Below are 18,769 nucleotides of genomic sequence, written 5' to 3'. Positions count from 1 at the left end.
CCCTATACCCTAACCCTCCAACATGGGGGGATGGACCCTGGACAAGCACCACATCCTGGATGTCCAGAACGGTAAGAACACAGCCTAACCCTATACCCTAACCCTCCAACATGGGAGGATGGACCCTGGACAAGCACCACATCCTGGACGTCCAGAACGGTAAGAACACAGCCTAACCCTATACCCTAACCCTCCAACATGGGGGGATGGACCCTGGACAAGCACCACATCCTGGATGTCCAGAACGGTAAGAACACAGCCTAACCCTATACCCTAACCCTCCAACATGGGAGGATGGACCCTGGACAAGCACCACATCCTGGACGTCCAGAACGGTAAGAACACAGCCTAACCCTATACCCTAACCCTCCAACATGGGGGGATGGACCCTGGACAAGCACCACATCCTGGATGTCCAGAACGGTAAGAACACAGCCTAACCCTATACCCTAACCCTCCAACATGGGAGGATGGACCCTGGACAAGCACCACATCCTGGACGTCCAGAACGGTAGGACCAGAGCCTTGTATAGAGAGTTCTGCCAATGTGGTGTCAGAAACAGCACCAGTCACGTGGTTCTTGTAACTCGAAATGTCACTTTCCCCTCATAGATTCTGTAAACTTCCAGTTGGCGCTTTGTCACTATTCACCAATAGATGTGTATGTGGAAGACCTGGTCCCATGAAGTGAAAAGGAGTGGCGCGACTCTCCAATAGAGGGCTCTGGGTAGGACATGTCACACAGGCACGTGCAGACATAGACATCAAAGGGCGCTTGAGCCCCGGCCCTTTTATCCGTCTGTAAAGAGTGCCCTCTCGGCCACTCCAGACCATGAATGCAGTTTCACTATGGTGAAAGAAATGCAAATACCCCCTTTCCATCCATGCCATACCTGAAGGCAGCATTCAAGAGAATTGCCTTGTCCAAACTCTCCTGAACATGAATGCAGCATCTTATGTTGAAAGAATTGCTTAAGTTTAGTGTGGTATCAAGTACCGAAAATAGCCGAATAGGTCTGCTATTTTCAATATTTTCACTAAAGGGCCCTTTTAGAAATGTCAGCCCCTGCCTCTCTAACATTCTCTGCACGTCCCTGATGTCACACATGTGTACTCACGCAGACACACACGTACACACTCTAGTGCGCACGTACGTACCAGCGTTTCCGCGAGACATTTTCCTGGCCGGCCAATGCGACAGGGTTTGTGTTGTTCTGGGCCAGATCTTAAATTAACCGTCTATAATTTAATATATATATATATATATATATATATATATATATGTCACTGTGTGTGTGTGTGTGTGTGTGTGTGTGTGTGTGTGTGTGTGTGTGTGTGTGTGTGTGTGTGTGTGTGTGTGTGTGTGTGTGTGTGTACCAGCCAACGGATCGCCACCCTGCGCATCCCTTTTTCCAACCTCTTTAAACACAGATTTGCTGCGCTCTTCCGTGCTGTTCAGTCCATAAAGCATCATTTAACTACTCCATCATGCATTGATGCTGCTGGCCAGATATGCCAATGCTGCACAGCTCAGGCCTTTGTGTGTGTGAATGTGTTTAATATGTGTTTATTGTGATAAAAAGAACCAACACACATTCACACTGACACATGCAGGAATAATTACACAAACACCTTCACACATGCATACAGAAAGTCAGGAAACACGAATACACACCAGCGCACAATACATACACACTTTAACATATGCTCACATGTCGGCACTGGCACACACACACACACACATACGCGTACACACACACACACACACACACACGTGTGCGCGCATACACACACAGCGGCGGTTCATCATAATGGTCTATATTTTATAGTAAAGGATCATAATGAACGAGCTGTATTTTCCTGTGCACACACAGGAGTACAGGCGTTTCATCATACATGCACGCACGCACGCACGCACGCACGCACGCACGCACGCACGCACGCACGCACGCACGCACGCACGCACGCACACACACACACACACACACACACACACACACAGGAGTACAGGCGTTCCATCACATAGACTAATCTACAGGCTCTAAACACACTGAAGTCATGCTGACATTATAGTCATAAACATAAAACATTCACAACATATCACTACCAAACAACTACTGTATCTGCCTCTCTCTCTCTCTCTTTAGTTCTCTCTCTCTCTCTCTCTCTCTCTCTCTCTCCCTTGCTCACTTTCCCTCCATCCTTCCTTCTCCCACTCTCTCGCTAGCTCTCTCCCCCTTCTCTCACTTTTTTAACTTCTTCCTTCCTTTCATTTCCTTTGTCCTCTCTCTCTCTCTCTCTCTCTCTCTCTCTCTCTCTCTCTCTCTCTCTCTCTCTCTCTCTCTCTCTCTAGTAATTTATGCTTGCCAGCGTTGCCTCTCACACAGGCTTATGTCAGCCATAATAATAAACCCTGCGTAAATCTATTGAGCGTGTGTGTGTGTGTGTGTGTGTGTGTGTGTGTGTGTGTGTGTGTGTGTGTGTGTGTGTGTGTGTGTGTGTGTGTGTGTGTGTGTGTGTGTGTGTGTGTGTGTGTGTGTGTGTGTGTGATAATGATGAAGTTGCAGTGTAAATTTATTGAAAGGCCAAAGTAGAGACAAGACAGCCGTGAAATAGAGGAGAGAGAGAGAGAGAGAGAGAGAGAGAGAGAGAGAGAGAGAGAGAGAGAGAGAGAGGGAGGGAGATTAAAGCTAGCCTCACACTACAGAAGTTTTAAAATCCTTAGCAAGTTTGAGTTGTGGTTGCATCATCATGCACAGAGATCTAATCTAAAAAATACATGCGCAGTTGCCTTGGAAATTGGACAGTGCATCACACGCACACACGCACACACACACACACACACACACACACACACACACACACACACACACACACACACACACACACACACACACACACACACACACACACACACACACACACACACTAGAGCGGCTAATTTTTGAGTAGTCATCATATAAAGATGAAGTTATTAAAACGATCTTGACGCTGTATTAACTACTTTTGATTACGGTATTATTACGCTATGTCACCGAGAAATATCTGTTTCCCTCAGAAATAACTTTTATTCTTCACGTTTAACTACTTGAAACCCAGCATCACTATTCTGGGGGAAGGTTTACCAAAATTAGCCGATCTACAAGCTCACAACAATTGTGAGCTTGTAGATTGGCTATTTTTGGTGAAGAGAGTTGAGGTACAGTAGATGGAAAAAGAGCTCATCAAAGTACAGTGCAAATAAGGTTTGTTCTACTGAGCATAGAGGGCCTCAATGGTTAAACTTACTGAAGTGATATTGATGAATTCCAAAGAATTAAAGTTTCGCCCGGTCTCCATTTATCGAGTCGTCTCATTCCCTTCACGTCCGTGTCCTTGCAGGCCCGTCTGGTTTGGTTCACGCGTCACTCCAGCATCCCTCTGAGCGACCAGATACAATCATCCAGACAAATGTCAGACATGTTTGACAATTACCAGGGTGACGGGGATCGTCTGTGAACAAATCAGGGCCGATTAAGATTCGGATCTTTGAACTGTTGCAGGAGTTGTTGGAAAGAAAACATTCTGAATGTTTCTAAAAACATGTTCACAAACTTGTATCTTCCTGGCACAACAGATAATAATAATCAGATTTTCGGGAGTCGTCTCTGGGCCAAATACTGTACATATTAACCAGTAAGACTCCCTAATTGGGAGATAAGCGACCGTCAGGTTGCATGTATACACGCAGCCTCATGGTGGCGCTAGACCATGTGAGAAATCAGGGGCGGAAGTTGTGGTTTGCCAGCCAAGCAGTGTGTGTGTGCAAAGTTTGGCATGGATAGGGGCAACGGTGCCGGAGATAAGAGTAGGGCCAAAAGTGTGACGTGGCGTGACAGACAGATGGAGGGACTGACTGACTGACAGACAGTGTGTGTGTGTGTGTGTGTGTGTGTGTGTGTGTGTGTGTGTGTGTGTGTGTGTGTGACCTTGGACGCAGCGAGGCCTGAAGGCAGATAATGTTGTCGACAGTGTCAGTTTGCCATGTCATCAGGACGAGACGTCTCGCTGTGATGATGTACAACCACACACACACACACACACACACACACACACACACACACACACACACACACACACACACACACACACACACACACACACACACACCATAACCTCCTGAACCAACTGCTAAATATAGCCTATACTGTACCTCGACCTGCATCTAATTGTACACATTATAAAACAACCATATGGACTGTTTCACAATGTCTGTTTCTTAGATTCCACTATACTATGGTCTAGTATAGTATGGTAATGCAAGTATATGTACGCGCACACACAGAGAGAGATAATTCACTTTCTCTCTTTTACAAAGACAGTTACATCTGACCATGCGCCAATGAGCATTAGTGTTATAAATCGCCGATGGCAGGAGTATGCGTGCATGCATCCGTGTGTGTGTGTGTGTGTGTGCGTTGGGTCGGCTTTATCCTTAAGTCAACAAAGTGTCAGCTTTTCAAAACCACTGCCTCTCTTAATGGTTCTAATGGAAACCCACCCTAATCTGAGAGAGAGAGAGACACTGAGAGAGAGAGAGAGAGAGAGAGAGAGAGAGAGAGTGCAAGAGAGCGAGATAGCGAGAGAGATTCTGTGTCATTGGAAGCGTTCCATACGCCCAGTGGAATTTTACCCGGCCTTTCATCTCCACACACACACACACACACACACACACACACACACACACACACACACACACGCACACACACACACACACACACACACACACACACACACCTAGACCTCCCACCTCCTCTCATCTCATTTCAAAGCTCGGCCTCTCGCCCTACTCTCCACCTCCTCCTCACTTCACCTCTCCTTAGCTCCTTGGCTCCTTTCCTCACCTTTCCTCGCCTCCGGCGCCCCCACCTCTGCCCCGCCGTCTTCTTGCTGTAAGCCAGTTCACAGGAGAACCCACACACGTAGGACGGACACGCGCACGTGCACGCACACACACACAGAAGAGAAGCGAGGTTAAAGACAGCTCATTTGCAGAGGAGTATTATAGAGGAGAGTTGGGGAATGGTGTGTGGGCAGACCTGCGAGACAGACTGGCACACTAACAATCACATGTTTTACTTGAGTAAAAGTATCAATGCTGCAATGTAGAAACGCTCTTTTAGCCCATTTAGAACAGGTACACATTTTGTCTATCATTATTGTATGCTTCAACTGTTGAAAAATAGCAGATATACAAGCTCACAGCGCGGCACCGAGTGCCGCGCTGCGAGCTTGTAGATCTGCTATTTTTGAAAAATCGTGAAAATTCGAATTTTGACCCGATTCTATAAGTGTCTTTTGAATCCTTCTAAGGTTTTTTGAAAAACCTATGTTTCTATGTCAGCAATCTGGCCAGCCATCGTCAAAGAAAAGGTCCTTTTCGCTTAACTGGAGCTCAGTTGGTCTGTTCTTTGGAGACTACTATGTCAGTGGTTCTCATACTTTTTCATAAGGACCTCCAAAATGATATTTATTTGGCCACGGACCCCCATCTCAAAATATTTAGTTCCAGGGACCACCCAGAAGCAAAACTTGAGTTACAAACGTTCGCTTTGAAAATACATATATTCAAACATTTCCACGACTTTTTCAAAAATAGTAGATCTACAAGCTCGCAGCGCGGCACTCGGTGCCGCACTGTGAGCTTGTATATCTGCTATTTTTCACTGGTTAAAGCATTCAATAATTCTAGGCCTAAATGGGTTAGGGTGCACACACACCAAAATATGGACGCCAGCGGATAAACTCTTTTGGTGCGCGGCTGACTAAAAACGCAGAGAGCGCATTCTGTCCCAAAGACAGCGACGCGCCGGTCAGTCACCTCCAGAACCCTCCCCATTCCCGCCTTCGACTCACCCGATTGGACAACGGGGAAAAAAACGGAGCTCCAGTATAAACGCAAGGTCGGCGTGGCTCACAGATATCCTCCACTGACATGAAAACGCCCCCTTAATTACCATTGAAATGCATTGGCGGAACACAGATTCCACTCTCTATAGGTATTTTGGTGTGTGTGCACCCTTATAAGTTAAAGTACAAAAAAATAGAAAGTACTCATTTCGAAGTTTTACAATATATAAAATGTATTAAAATGTTTAGAAAATAGCAGATCTACAAGCTCACAATGTGTTTCATCTGCCATTTTCAATAGTGTTCAAGTTCTTTATACGTAATGGAAGTATAGAAAATTGGAAATACCTCAACATTTCACATACTGTAAGCACGGTACTTGAATACATGTACTTAGTTACTTTACACTGCTAGCAATAGGCATACAGATCCTTTCCTTTTTTTTTGGCTTAACACTTTCTTATCCCAAAAACCCCAACTTTCCTATGACTCGAAGGACGCTAATAATTCTTTTTATGTGTCGAGGTCAAATTTAATGCTTTCTTATCCGGAAAACCCCAACTTTCCCATGACTCCAGGGACGTTAATTCTTTGTATGTGTCGAGGTCGGATTTAAACGCATTTGGAGGCGAGGGTGGCAGTGTGCTTCTGCAGGTAAACTCACTACACCACACTACTCCAGTGGCTGATATGACGGCTGCTATCCAGGGAAATGGTTGATAAAGAAAATATACATACCGTGCATATTGTTTTGATGTGTCAACATGGGGCCATAGTTACATACTATGCATTTAAGCCATTAAGACCTGGAATCATTTTATACTTTAGCTATTGGAAAATAGCAGATATACAAGCTCACAGCGCGGCACCGAGTGCAGCGCTGCAAGCTTGTAGATCTGCTATTTTTGAAAAATCATGAAAATGTGTGCAAATCTTTGAATATATATTTTTTCAAAGCAACCTCTTGTAACTCAAATCTTTGCTTCTGGGGAGTCCCTGAAACAACATAAATTTGGGATGGGGATTCGTGGCCAAATACATTTTGGGGGTCCTTCAGAGAACCATTGATCATAGGTTTTTCAAAAACCTTAGAAGGACTTAGAAGACATTTGTAGAATCCGGAGGATATATTCAATTGACAAATTGTCATGATTTTTCAAAAATAGCAGATCTACAAGCTCGCAGAGCGGCACTCTGTGCTGTGCTGTGAGCTTGTATATCTGATATTTTTTAATAGTTAAAGCATAAAATAATGGTTAAATTGGTTACGTGAAACAGAGGCGTTCCCGGTCTTCATCGGTTAATCTCACACAGACCATGCAGCTCTATTTGCCCGTGCTCCGTTATTATTTTCATTTCATTGTTCTTTCTTTTGTTTTTATAATCTCCCCGGCGGTGGAACACTCCTTCACTTCATCTGTTATCATCTAAGGGATTCGCAGAGCATTGTGTCCGGTAATAGCTGGCGCAAATTTATCTTTCCGCCAACATATTGAATGGCCCTGTTATGAATTGTTTCGCTTATACAGGATGTTTCTCCCCAACCCCGAAGCCTGCTATGTTCTGTTCTGTCCCTCAGCTTTGCTACCGCCTGTCTCTCCTACGCCGTCTCCCTCTCAGCTGTCCTTCTGTTGGTCTCTCCTATTTTGTCTTCTGCTCAGCTTTCCTCTTGTCTGTCCTCTCCTACACTGTCTCCCTCTCGGCTTTCCTACTTTTTTTAGACTAGACATTTTGTGATATTAAAGATGCAGTGCCATGATTTATTTCCCCCCTAAAACATGATTATCTGGTATTATGATTATACTAGGAGGAGGATTTTTTTCTAAACGAGTGTACAGAAAGAGTTCAATTAGTTTTTTTATGTGGCCACACTCAATAGTTCATTAGGTATACCTGGTTGTTCAGGTGGGTGGTGACCCAGCTGAAGTTAGCCACACCCACAGTGTTGGGTGAATGGTAAAAGGGGAGGGGATGATTATATGATGTCATTTAATCACTGTTTTTGGATCGGCACTTTTGACCCACAAGGTGTCAGCCTCCAGGAAGAAATCTACGATAAAAAGGGAATACATAATTGCTCATAACAACCACACCAGAGGGTCTAATGAAGTATACTGTCAACCTCCTAGACACATGAAAAACAGAAAAAAGAACAAAACCACCTAAATAAGGATTGATAATGGTATAAACTCCAGTCTATAAAGGACTTTGCTTTTAAAAGCATACAGCTCTCTCTCTCGACTCTCTCTCTCTCTCTCTCTCTCTCTCTCTCTCTCTCTCTCTCTCTCTCTTGTCCTCTATCTGTCACCTCATCCATCACATTATTATTCATCCCTCTCTCCCTTCCTCCCCAGAGGCCTTTCACCACCCTCCAAGCACACTGTGCGTGCGTGCGTGCGTGTGTGCGTGGACATGCAAAATATACAAAAGCAGTGCAGATATCTATAGAAATAAAATGCTGTACTGTTCAAAGGGACATCATTATGTGACAAAACGCATGATTACACACACACACACACACACACACACACACACACACACACACACACACACACACACACACACACACACACAGTAGTACTGCGGGATACACGGGGCATGGCAAAGGGCAATGGCCGATATTGATTATTCTCTCTGATCAGGCGTCAGTGCCGCGAGTAGAGTATCAAACCGAATTCTGTGACTGGCATTTGATTGGTGAACTATAGTCGCTGACGACGCCCTCCTCATTGTCACCACATTCTGTGACTTATCAAATTCTGTGACCACGCTGGGGATGGATGAACTAATCGCCTGGGAGCGGTGAACGCCTTCTTTTCGACAACGCCCCTGTCGGGAAAACAGCCGCGATGGGGCGGGGAGCACGCACTTTCAGACTGAATAATGAAGTGAAACCAAATGGAAATTTGGTTTGAAGTGTCATTGCTTGTATCTTTTTTCTCCCCCGAGGTCTTTGTGCTGCCCCTTCGGGGCTGCCGTGTGCAAAGAGGATGTAATGAAAGAGTCAATCTTCAGTATACCTCACTGTTGGGCTAGGAAACCTCAGATGTCCAAACCTTTTTAATAAAAATCGTACTTTTCAGGAAATGGAAACAAGAAACCATGTGTTCAAAGTGGATGCAATGGAGTTATTATTTAGTCACTAGGCCTTGGTTAATACTTTTTATTGGATCAATATTTATTCTTCTTCTTTCGTGTATCATCGTCCTTGATGATTGGTTGGCGACATTTTATTTCACAAGATGTCTTGTTACTTATGGGAGGCTATGAGATGGCTGTCGTCTTCTCCCCCTTGCTGACATCATCCTAGGCAGGGTTTGAACCACTCACCTTCCGTATGAAGGGCACATGCACTAACCACTACACCAACGTTGCGGGAGGTCAACCAGTTCAAATGTGATTCTTTATTGGGGGGTCGCAGCCTAGTAAGGTTTGTTTACGGGAGAAAAAAAGCGTTAAAAAGTCGAATGGATATACAAGGTTTTCTGCCCGACAGCCACTACCGCCGACACTACAGAGGTCTCCATCAGCGCCTCAACACAACACACAACACACACAACACACAACACGCACGCACGCACGCACGCACGCACGCACGCACGCACGCACGCACGCACGCGCACACACACACACGCACACACACACACACACACACACACACACACAGAGAGGACCAGATTCATCTGTCATGCTGTTTCCTACACAATCCATCCTCCACTCCTCCTCTCCCCTTATCTGAGAAGACCTTTCTTCAGGGCAGAGAGAGAGGGTGTGTGTGTGTGTGTGTGTGTGATTGTGTGTGTGTGTGTGTGTGTGTGGGGTGGGGGGGGGGGGGTGTGATGGTTTTATCCCTATCTGTGTCACCGTGTGGTATAAGAGGATGGATGCAATAAATATACTCTTTCACACGCATGTATGCACGCACGCACACACCAAGTGAACATGTTGCCTCTTCTCCGAGGCTACGCAAAGCTAGTCTGTGTTCAGCATACAGAAGGGTTAAAATACACCGGGCGTGTGTGAGTGCATGCAAGCGTGCATTTTAGTGGGACTGTTCAGTAAGTGTTGTGAACATGATTTGACTTCACATTTAACCCCACTTATACTGTTATTCCGTTACGTGTCTGTGGATGTGTGTGTGTGTGTGTGTGTGTGTGTGTGTGTGTGTGTGTGTGTGTGTGTGTGTGTGTGTGTGTGTGTGTGTGTGTGTGTGTGTGTGTGTGTGGAGGGGGGGGGGGGGGGGGGGGTGCACTCATGGTGCACTCATGTTGCCAATTAGACGTACACACACTCCCCAGTGGAGCGTAGCGATATGGATGTTACTGTGTCAACATGCTAATATGCTAATACAGGTCATTTCAGTGTAGCGTGTGCCACGTGCACGCGTGTGAGTGCATGTGAATCTAGTCTGAATTCAAGGTCAACTGTTTCATTCTCTCACACTTGCACTTGCATCTCTTTCTCTCTCCGTCACACACACATGCACGCACGCACGCACGTACGCACGCACGCATGCGCACACACACACACACACACACACACACACACACACACACACACACACACACACACACACACACACACACACACACACACACACACACACACACACACACAGCATGCCCTGCCTCTCAGCACAGCAGGGGTCCCAATCTATCTTAGTTAGCATCCACCTCTCTCTCTCTCTCTCTCTCTCTCTCTCTCTCTCTCTCATCTCCCTATGCCTCTCCTCTCATCCTTTCTCCCATCTCTCTCTCTCTCCAGTTCGTCCCCCCCTCCCCCCTCCCCCACACACCACATCTATATTCGCTCTCTCTCCCCCCACCCACACTTTTATCTTTTCAGTCATAGGCAGGTATTGGGTCACTCCCCCCCTACTCCTGCGCAGCATGATAGGACCCCATGCTGGGTCGGGACCCTCTGTTGGCTAATCAACATCCACTAATGGAAAAACAAGGAGAGAGAGAGCGAGAGAGAGAGAGAGAGAGAGAGAGAGAGAGAGAGAGAGAGATGTGAGGGTGGGTGGTGGGGGTGGATTTGGATATTGTGGTTGTTATATTATGTTAATTCATGTAAGACGGACGGACGGATGGATAGATTGCTAGATGGTGAAAGGAATGGAAAAAGAAAAGAAAGGCTAATCCCTCCGCTTTACCCAGCTGAGGGCTGCTCACGTGGTTCTGATGAGCGCTCTCGGGGGGTGGGGGCCTGGTGGGGGGATAAGTGTCTTGCTCACAGACACCTCGACATATAATCGAACTCGGGACTTTGTGTTTGCCTCTCTGGACCAGGGGTCTTCAACGTCTTCAAGCCTTAGCTGAGAGAGAGATGAAGCAGGGACCCCCTCTACATATTGTATAAATGTGTGATGCAGATTTTCATCGATTTCATAGATAGATTCATAGACGTGTTTGACAGCACTGTCATCAGTCTATGTTGGATTCATGTTAATGTGTATTTTCAGACATTTTCAACGATTTCTTTTTTTTAGGAGAATTAACTTGACCTATTAGATTTGGTATAACATACTGGTCTCGCCTTTCAGCAAGCCCACAATAATTGAGTTCTCTGCAGGAGGTTGTCTTTGATGTGATGGTAGTGTGAAGGAGAGCATTTCTTCATCTGTGGCTGGCAGTGTTGTACCCGAATGATTGTTCATGAACGCCTTCATATTTTGGGCGAACGTGAACTGAAAGTTCTTTGTTTCCGCTTGATGAACGTTATTGTCAAACGTGTTCATTCTGATGTCCGTGAACGGCGCTCATCGGCCCTTTCGTGCGGCGGTCCGTGGTCGCCTGCACCTCAAGTCTTTCTTTGCATTCCCATGCTCCAATAGCAGATAGCACCCAGCTGCAGGCATCGCAGACCTCGCGAATGTTGATATGTGAGCGCCTGAGCGGGGCTGTCTGCAGCTGTGCGCTTCTCTTCACATGAAGCGCTGAATCTCCTCCTCGTTACGTCTCGCAAGTAAAGCCCGACTATACTTCGTCGTATGACGTGTGTTGCATGCCGAAAATAACTGATCTGCAAGCTCTCAATGTGTTGCATCCACGAGACAATGTGAGCTTGTAGATCAGCTATTTTAACCAACGCAGAGACATGCAGATGTGCGCAACGGTTAGAAACTTCTGCCTTCACAATAAGGGTGCAGTAAGACTGGGCACTGGGCACCTAAATATTGTGGGCATCTCAATGTTAAGTTGGATTAAATAATTGCTGTGTGGGGTTCTATATGGGCTGTGTCAATATATATATATATTTTTTACAAAATATAATAGCTTGCAACAACGTCTAAAAAATATACATTTGAGTAGCCAAAAGTATAAAAATATTATGGTTTAAAAAATAACTAAAAAGAACTAAGTTCATTTTGGGGAACCATGAACTTTAGTTCAAAATGTAAAATTATGAAGTATGAAAGGACCTAGTGTTCATTTTAGAAGTTTTGAACTTGAACTTGAACTAGTTCATGTTGAAAGTGAACTTTCCCAACAGTAGTATGGCTATGTAAAAAAAAAAAAAAAAAAAAAAAAAAACACTCTCTGCTTTTGTGCAAAACTCTTGTATGGTGAAGTATGGCAATGATGACAGTGAAGTGACAATTTAAGAAGCTTTGGGGGTAAAAAAGAAAGAATGAAAGCAAATAGTACCATTACTGTATCAAAAATCAACAAACTAAATTATACTATCGCATTGCAAGGCGTCGTGAGCTTGTATATCTGCTACATTCCAAACGCTTATCAGGGTGGGAGGTCCCTAGCCTGGGTACCAGCCTGCCAAGCTACGTTCAGTTGATTGGTTTTGTCACTTTGCTTCTCAGTCTGGCAAGCCTCCATTTGACTTGAACACCACATGTTATGTAGCGACGTTGTTGCTGATCAGAGTAGAGTTAGGGTAGCTATGTCATCAACCAGCCAATACACCCTGGTGTATTTGTCACTGCCCCGCACCACAAACCAATCAGAAGCCGCGTTTGGTTATCCACTCGTTTTCTATGTCCCGCCTAAAATAAAAAAAAGTTGAAATATGGAGAGGCTTCTGCCCGACAGCAACGATGTGTACTATAACTTTCTCTCTCTAAAACCCACACACGCATGCACGCACGCTCGCACCCATGCATGCGCACAACACACACACACACACACACACACACACACACACACACACACACACACACACACACACACACACACACACACACACACACACACACACACACACACACACACACGACAGACGTTTGAAGTGTCTTTCATGTCATTAGTAAACAGAATATGATGACAGCGACGCAAACAACCCTCTGTTGCGTGAATGTCACTCGTTTGATTTCAATTTCTATGCTCATGTGATTCCTATAGATCTTCTCTCTCAGTGGGTGTCCAGTGTGACGTCACATAGAACACATGCACTGCATGTTCATAATGGCTGTGTCAGAAAACTAGCCAGCAAGCTCCCTTTCATCATCTCAGAACTCCATTCTGTACGAGTTAATAAGTCTCCTAATTGGATAAAGGTTGTATCCCAAGATTCCCAACATTATAATATATATATATATATATGTTACAGTATGTTTGGGTAACTCAGGACGTTCATTGTAAGAGCGCTTGTTTTGTCGTTCACCACACACCAATCACCACCAGATGGCGACGACAGCCATTCACTAGTGAAGGCGCTGACGTCACTCGTTTGCGACTCTCTTTCTTTATTTACTAGCCTAGCTCGGCAGTGTTTAGCCATTAGCCATTAGCCATTAGCTCCATTGTAGTCACTTGGACAGGGCGTTTATCGTGGGCTTGCCCAGGCCGTAAATAACGATTGCATTCACCACGGCTTCGTAACTCGCGCGGCGCTCCGCCGGCCGCGCGGCCCTGGCCCGCTCTTCGCGGCCACTCGCGCCTGCGGCGCTCGGGGGCGAAGAGCAGGACCAAGGTCCGCTGGCCTTCGCGCCGCTTGCAATGTCGTGGACAATCGAGCGGCTCCGCCTGGAGGACGTTGTTGTGGCGACCGCTTGTTCCGCCCCGTGCCGCACGGCGAGTGCTCCGTTTCTCGACCGTACTGTTTCTCTAACAAACCGTGACATATATATATATATATTATTTTTTTCCTTTTACTAGAGAGCCCTGTTATTGAACAAACATTCTATAGCAATGATTACTGTCAGAATATCTGGCACAGGAAACACATCATAAAAGGACATTTGAATTCACTTAAAAGGAAGGGGATAAACAAAGTTTAAACACCTATCTCCTTAAGAGGAAACACAGATTCAGGATACAGAGCAAAAACACAATAAAAAGGGCCTTTTGAATTCAGTAAAAACTAAGAAGTAAAATAAATAAATACATTAAAATCAAACAGAAAAATAAGAGTTACAGTGCAGAAGAGAATTGTTAAAAGAAATACAGTGAAAGGCAGCGGTAAACAGAATGTTTTTTAAGCAGTTTTTTTTGGTAGTTTGTTCCAGATATGTGGTGCATTAAAGAAACTGCTTCTCCATGTTTAGTTTTGATTCTAGGGACTAGAAAGCAGGTCCTTTACCAGACGAGGTGTGGTAGGTTCATGATATCACACAAGAGCAGAAAAATGTAGTTTTGGCCCTAATAACCATTCAATGCTTTATAGACCAAATCAATTCTGTGACACACAGGGAGCCATTGTGGAGAACATTGTGGAGAGTGCTCCACTCTCTTGGTATCAGTAACCTGGACTCCAGCAGCAGCGTTCTGAACTAAACTTTGCTGTCATGCGATCGATTTTGTTCACCAACAAAATATCTCTTACACCACCTTTAAATAGGATTTCCTTTTCATGAAAGCACATTTGTCGTTACGTATGCTATTGATGGAAGAAGTACTCACATGTCTTACTTTAGTTAAAGATCAATACTGCAAAGTACAGATATGCTCTGTTAGAAGTAAAAGTCCAGAATTCTAAATTGACTTGATTGAAAGTAGCCCATTCCATTTGTATCAAGAATGTACTTCAAGTACCAAAAGTAGAAAGTACTAATTTTGCAGAATGCCCCAATTCACAGTTCTCAAATGTATAAAATGGATAAAAACATCTTTGAAAAATATCTACAAGCTCACAATGTGTCGCAACATTTCAAAAAAGGCTGATGTGATGTGGTTAATGTATGTTTTGTTATAATAATCAAAATCTACAAAGTAACTAGTAAGAAGAAGAGCCTCCGAGATGTAGTGGAGTAAAAGTAAAGGTATATAGAACATTGGAAATACAGTACAGTACTAGAGTAAATGTACGTAGATACTTTACACCACCGCCTTTGGGTATAGCTCTCCCTTTTCACCACATAAGTGGGGCGTTCTTAGTCCTGATTGGATGGCTAGAGGGATAGAGATCAGGATTCAGTAATGGAAGAGTGTGCACGTAGACACATGCACGCACGTGCGCACGCACACTCGCGCGCACACACACACACACACACACACACACACACACACACACACACACACACACACACACACACACACACACACACACACACACACACACACACACACACACACACACATGCGCACACACACACACACACACACACACATGCATGCACCGCAAATTCCATACAGTATAATATCGTTGACCACCTAAAGCCATATCTAACTTTTTTTGCGCATTTCCTGAAATGTGATGTTTGCTCCAAGCGATCACAGAGTCGCCCGCAGCATTTTAATGGTCCATGCAGCGGCCAGCCTTTCTCCGAGCACCGCAGATATAATATGATATTTATGGGAGCGCTCAAGACTCAATAGACATGGTTATAGCGTTGGTTTTGGTGGCGGTTCTACTAGATATGTTGGATATCATAAATCCTGGCTGCCATTAACCACTTATATGACCATGGTATCTCTATTTTGGGGCATGGCATTTTTTGTGTGTGTGTGCAGGGCCGGACTGGGACATAAATCCGGCCCTGGCATCTTGGCCCACAGGCCCAGACCGGCCGCCCACCACAACCGGCGTGAGCCGAACGTAGAAGATCTACAAGCCCACAACGCATCGAGCCAGCAGCGTGTTGTGGGCTTGTATGCTGTGTTTGGGTGGGACTCCTGGGCCACAGTAGACTGTGATTGGGCTACTAGGCCAGTATTCAGATGATAGACAAGCCAGTGGGCCAATCATGTGGTGGCTCTCTGCTCTGTGGGCTGGTGCTACTGAAGGATTGGCCCCCTCCATTTAGCGGCCGCCCAGCTATACTAAAGTGGTGGCAAAATCATTGGTCTGCTACACCAGTGGGTCTCAAATTGGGGTCCAGGGACCTTTGTGGTTTTAGGGGGTTCCAAATGGTCACTTAAGTGTGTGTAACCATAGTCCATTTGGTTCCATTTCTGATACTCTCAGAGTTATGGTCGTTCCTTGAAATTAAAAGGTTTGAGAACCACGTGCGTGCTACACAGAGCCTTCGTTAGTGTAATTGATAACACCTAAGTGAAGTAAGAAAGATGTTTGTCCAATATGGCCTATTTTTGTCCAAAGGAGCCTACAGTATAGAGGTGGTTGCATTTGGTCCTCGCTGCTATTCTATTGAGACATTTAACCGCCGGCAATCAATCCGCGGCACCTCTGCAGCAGACATTGTCCGACAGTACTTAACCCTAACCGTAACCCTAACGCTAACCTCAGTAAAACTGATTAGGCATCTAAACCTAACCCTAACCACCGTCGAGCGGCGATGCCTGCCGCCACTGTTGTCGGCGAGCTGCCTGTCCTACTGCCGATCCTACTGCTGGTCCAGGTCCACTGCCGGTCCGTGTGGCAGTGCCTGCCTCGGTTGTTGTCGGCAGTTACCGGCGATGCCACTGATGCCGGTGCTGCATTCTGCATTTAGATCCTGTGTCAAGGTTGGTCACGGCTGGTTGACCAGTGACGAGTTGACTGCCTGCCTAAAAATCCTCCCCAGAGCAAGCAGGCAGGCTCTGTTAGCTCAGTGGTAAAAAAAAGTAAAAAGAAAATGAAATGCAGCACTTGCACAGGAGACCAGCTGGGGTAGAACAGGAAAAGTTAAAAGAGTGCATCTTTAAGTGGTGAAAACAATACTAGTAGAAGGTATATCAGATCCGTGTAGACCTGACACGAGGGTCAGATTTCACATCAAATGTTGTTTTCTTTTGTTTGCGTGTGTGTGTGTGTGTGTGTGTGTGTGTGTGTGTGTGTGTGTGTGTGTGTGTGTGTGTGTGTGTGTGTGTGTGTGTGTGTGTGTGTGTGTGTGTGTGTGTGTGTGTGTGTGTGTGTGTGTGTGTGTGTGTGTGTGTGTGTGTGTGTGTGAGTGAGTGAGTGTACGTGTGGCGGTTCTGCGTTGCTTACGAACGTCGAAGCAATTTCAGTTGCAAGCAGACCTGTAGATATACAGTAAGAACAGGTTCAAACCAAGGCCAAGTTCATCCTTTTCAAGGCGTAAAGGGATGACAGGCACACTAACACATATGTCCTGACCGGTATTTGAACCTGCGCATACAATCTTCCTTTAACAAGCAGGAATATCCCCAGACATACTGTAGGCTACACCCTCTCTCTCTCTCTCTCTCTCTCTCTCTCTCTCTCTCACACACTCTCGCCGTGTGTGGAGCAGATTATTGCGCATATTATGGGATGTATTTTTCCGTGCCCTCAGCATAATCGTCTCTGTCGGGTGGAAACCTCGCATGTCTAAAACCGTTAGTTTTCAGGATTCTAATGAAAAGCATCAATAGTAACAGATATACAACAAGCTGCTGTATCAGTGCCGCTCTGCGAGCTTGTAGATCTGCTTTTTTATCGTGTTTTTTTTTTTTTTAAGTCTTTGAATATATCTTTTTTTAAAGCGACCATTTTGTAACTCAAATATTTGCTTCTGAGGGTCCCTGCAACAACATATTTTGAGTTGGGGGTCCATGCATGGCCAATTACATGTGATTTTGGGGGTCCTTGACATGAAAATGTTTGAGAACCACTGTTTTAGAAGAAAGGATTTTGAAGTCATTTATAGAATCGGGTCAAAAATATTCAAAGACTTGCACAAAATGTCCACGATCTTTCAAAAATAGCAGATCTACAAGCTTTACGAGATCTATATGACCTTATATATCTGCTATTTCTTAATAGTTAAACCATAAAATGCTGTAGTCTGATCAAGTAAGGGGTTTGATTTATGGAAATAAGAACACAGAACGTTATAGTATACTGAGATAAGAGGTTTTTTCCGCCCGGTAACAGCGCTGCGTTCTCCAGTTCCATTACATATTGATTGGCTGCGTGCTGACTGGAGGTCGACTGTGGGAGCACTCCGACGCCACGGGGGTCATTATTTACCACGCAGAAGAAGAAGAAGAGGCAGCAGCAGAAGGCATATTTAAACCCATTTAGGCCTAGAATTATTGAATGATTTAACCAGTGAAAAATAGCAGATATACAAGCTCACAGCGCGGCACCGAGTGCCGCGCTGCAAGCTTGTAGATCTGCTATTTTTGAAAAAGTCGTGGAAATGTGTGCAAATCTTTGAATATTATGTATTTTCAAAGCGAACGTTTGTAGCTCAAATTTTGCTTCTGGGTGGTCCCTGGAACTAGATATTTTGAGATGCGGAGCCGTGGCCAAATAAATGTCATTTTGGGGGTCCTTCACATGAAAAGGTTTGAGCACCACTGACATAGCAGTCTCTCAAGAACAGACTAACTGAGCTCCAGTTGAAGTGAAAAGGACCTTTTCTTTGACGATGGCTAAGCCAGATTGCTGACATAGAAACATAGGTTTTTTCAAAAGAACCTTAGAAGGATTCAAAAGACACTTATAGAATCGGGTAAAAAATCTAATTTTCACGATTTTTCAAAAATAGCAGATCTACAAGCTCGCAGCGCGGCACTCGGTGCCGCGCTGTGAGCTT

At 45.1% G+C, this 18,769-nt stretch overlaps 1 protein-coding gene across 1 annotated transcript in view; it reads left to right on the top strand.

The window, feature by feature from the left end:
- LOC308281719 (teneurin-3) overlaps positions 1 to 18,769 on the top strand; it is a gene marked incomplete at its 3' end in the record, with an annotated part of 198,473 nt that overhangs the window by 106,224 nt on the left and 73,480 nt on the right. The window lies entirely within an intron of this gene.

This window comes from Nannobrachium achirus (assembly GCF_963921795.1).
Source record: "Nannobrachium achirus genome assembly, chromosome: 3".
In the NCBI taxonomy this organism is placed as follows: domain Eukaryota; kingdom Metazoa; phylum Chordata; class Actinopteri; order Myctophiformes; family Myctophidae; genus Nannobrachium; species Nannobrachium achirus.
The sequence above is the reverse complement of the archived record's forward strand: the minus strand, read 5'-3'. Positions and strand labels throughout refer to the sequence as shown.